General features: G+C 48.3%; 1 non-coding gene across 1 annotated transcript; it reads right to left on the bottom strand.

Annotated features, from left to right (window-relative positions):
* Nucleotides 1-212: 212 nt before the first annotated feature.
* Nucleotides 213-302, bottom strand: trnap-cgg (transfer RNA proline (anticodon CGG)). The gene is given in 2 exon segments: nt 213-248; nt 267-302. It is a non-coding gene; the product is annotated as a tRNA-Pro (tRNA).
* Nucleotides 303-3,269: the final 2,967 nt, after the last annotated feature.

The raw sequence follows: 3,269 nt of genomic DNA, 5'->3' as shown, positions 1-3,269 counted from the left end.
CAAGAAAACTCAAGTTTCAGTTACACTCATTCTCTTATTAGGATAAATTAACCGTCCGATTACATGAGCAACAGTTTCTTCATTTACTCCACGTGTTTTGCAGTGATAATTTGGTTATAATGACTTCTCAGGTTCTAAAAACTCGCCCGGGTTTAAGTAAAACCCGCCTTTTCGCTCGTAAAAAAACATACATCACAAGTAGCAACACACGAGGGCTCGTCCGGGATTTGAACCCGGGACCTCTCGCACGATCAGTTAACGAAAATCCCGAAGCGAGAATCATACCTCTAGACCAACGAGCCTTCTACAGGTAAGCGAGATAATCGCTATGTGCATTCATTGTCCTCCAGAGTGCGTCAATCCTCCTTTCGGGTTTCTGTCGTAACACCAGAAAACAATTAAGAATTGCACCTCATGGCAGGCAGCAGCGTGCACAGTGAAAGAGTGTTCACGTTTCAGGTCGATGACATTTCATCAGAACTCAGCAATGCTAGAATTGTGATCAGTTTTACACTGTAACTCCTGACACCGAGCTGGAACAGGAACTCGGCACCCACTCAGTCTGCCGGTGCGTGCGCCCTTCCTCCCACCGCTGACGTCCTCGTTGTTCAGCCGTTGACGGTCGCCCACTTGCTGCCTCCCACTCACTCCCCTGCTCCCGAATGCCAGGTGCACAGACCCCAGACCCTCGCCGCCTCGCTCGCTGCGCTACACTCCAACCCTTATGCCGCACCGCTCGCTACCCGACTACCAAGCCCCTCACCTCCCACTCGGCACCTTCCTCCTGACACCTGTCGCCGCCCATCTCACCACAAGAACTGAGGAGATGGTGACAAGCAGAACAACAAGTGAGGCGGTGAGTGGTAGGGAGCAGGCCGGAGAGCGGGAGGTTACTGAGGCGCCGAGCAGTCCGGCAAGCGAGACCGTGAGCAGGCCAGGGACAGCAGTGCCGAGAGAGGCACACAAGAACAATAACACGAAAATCAGGAGCAGTAACAGGCCATTCAGCCCCTCGAAGCAGCTCCAGCATGGCTGATCTGAATGTGGCCGCAACTCCACTTTCCTGTCTGCCCCCCATAATTCTTTACTCATTCCTTTGTCAAAAGTCTCTCCAACTCAGCCTTGAACATTTTCAATGACCCAGCCTCCACTGCTCTCTGGGGAAGAGAAATCCACAGATTAATGTCCCACTGAGAGAGAGAAAAAAACAAATTACCTTCTGTCAGTCTGAAATGGGAGAGCCCGAAATTTTTAAACTGAGTGACCTGATTGTAGAGTCCCCCACAAAAGGAAACATAGCCTCAGCAGCCACCCTGTCAAGTCCCCTCAGGATTTTATATCTTTCAATAAGACAACCTCCCATTCTTCAAACTCCAATGGGTATAGGCCCAACCTCCTCAACTTTTCCTCAAATGAAAACCCTTGCATTCCAGGGACCAGTCGACTGAATCTGCTCTGACCTGCAGTAATGCAATTATATCCTTTCTTAACTAAGGAGGCCAAGACTGTCCACAGTCCACCAGATGCTGTCTCACCAACTGTGTATGACTGTGGGGAAACTTCCAGAATTTTATATTCGATTCCTTCTGTAATAAAAGCCAAAGTTCTATTCGCCTTCTTAATCACTTGCTGCATTTCTATACTAACTTCTTGAGGCTCATGAACCAGGACCCCCAGAACCCTCTGCACTGTAGAGTTATGCAGCATTTTTCCTGTCACATGATGTACTGCTTTTAAATTCTTCCTGCCAAAGTGGACAAGTTCACATTTTCCCAAGTTATTCTGCATCTGCGAATCACCCAACCAATTTCTATCGCTCTGTACACTCTATATGTCCTTCTTCTACAGTGAAGGCAGAAACAAAATACCCGTTCAACAGTTCTGCCAGTTCCTCGTTTTCCATTATTAATTCTCCAGTCTCACCATTTGTGGGACCAACATGCACTTAAAGAAATATTTTTAAACATTTATAGACTGAATTCCGACTCGGGAGTGGGCCAGCGAGCGGAACACAGCAAAAACAGTGTTCATTTCGGGCTGAGTTTGATCTGCACCATCTCCGCTGCTGAAAGTGACCTGGAACGTCACTGGCTTTGACGTCACAGACACTGAAACTCCACGTGTGGAGCGCGTGCTCTCTGCTGTTCCGGTGTCAACAAACTCAGCCAAAAGGTCTTTCCCATGTGGACCAACGTGAGAACATCCCCGGAAGTTTACATTCACCCCTCCTGCCGTGGACTCTCCTCGAATGCCTCCGACCCGGAACTAGAGTCAGAAACTTGGGACAAATCCCAAACAATTAGCTTGCTAGATGCCCAGGAAAGGGTAAACAGTTTAACTTCTTGTCTATCACCTGGGTTACTGCGCAACCGAATACTCAGTCGCCCCGATCCGACCAGCTGACCTCTCCGCGGATCTCCTGGCTGGCTCCCAACCTGTATGTTGACGCGGTCACGCACTTAAACCATCAGACCCACCTACGCACTCACCCACCAAACTCATTCACTCAGCCAGCTATCTACCTACACACGTCACTCACCTAACCATTCATTCAGTCACTAGCTCACCCAGTCAGTCATCTATTCGCTCACGCACAGTCAATGACTCGATATTTAAACTACCAGAATATGGCAGTTAATGTTGTAAAAAGGGGCCATGTACTTTCGTTCCATGACTCTGCCGCTGGGTTTAGATGTCCTACCACCTTCAATGATTTACGTACATAAACACCGAAGTCCCACTGCTTCTCCACCTCCCTTAGAGTTGTACCCTTCATTTTATATTGTTTTTCCAAGTTCTTCCTATCAAACCTCTCTCCATTGAACTTCATCTGCCACCTGTCTCCCCATTTCCACCAACTGGTCCAAGTCCATTTGAAGTTCTATACTCTCCACACTCTCCACAATGATTCCAAGCTTTGTATCCTCCGCAAACGTTGAAATTTTGTCCTGGGCACAAAGGTCATTGATAATTATCAGGAACAGCAAAGGTCAACAGCAAAGGTCCCAACCCTTTCGCCAGGCCGAAAAAAAATCCATTTACCACCAACCTCTGTTTCCTGCCATTCAGCCAATTGTGTATCCTTGTAGCGGCGAAGCGGCTCTCCTCCTGTTGCCACCTGTTTCACTATTCGGTGGCGAGTTTTCTTCTGTGATGTGGTTCAGATTGGAAAGTGGGGCGTGACTGGATTCACCTGTACAGAAAGGGGTTGGTGACGGCAGTTTCCCTTCTCCGATGAACCAGTTGCTGATTTGCTTTTATCCAAAAAT

This window comes from Cetorhinus maximus, chromosome 31 (genome assembly GCF_964194155.1).
Source record: "Cetorhinus maximus chromosome 31, sCetMax3.hap1.1, whole genome shotgun sequence".
Taxonomy (NCBI): domain Eukaryota; kingdom Metazoa; phylum Chordata; class Chondrichthyes; order Lamniformes; family Cetorhinidae; genus Cetorhinus; species Cetorhinus maximus.
The sequence above is the reverse complement of the archived record's forward strand: the minus strand, read 5'-3'. Positions and strand labels throughout refer to the sequence as shown.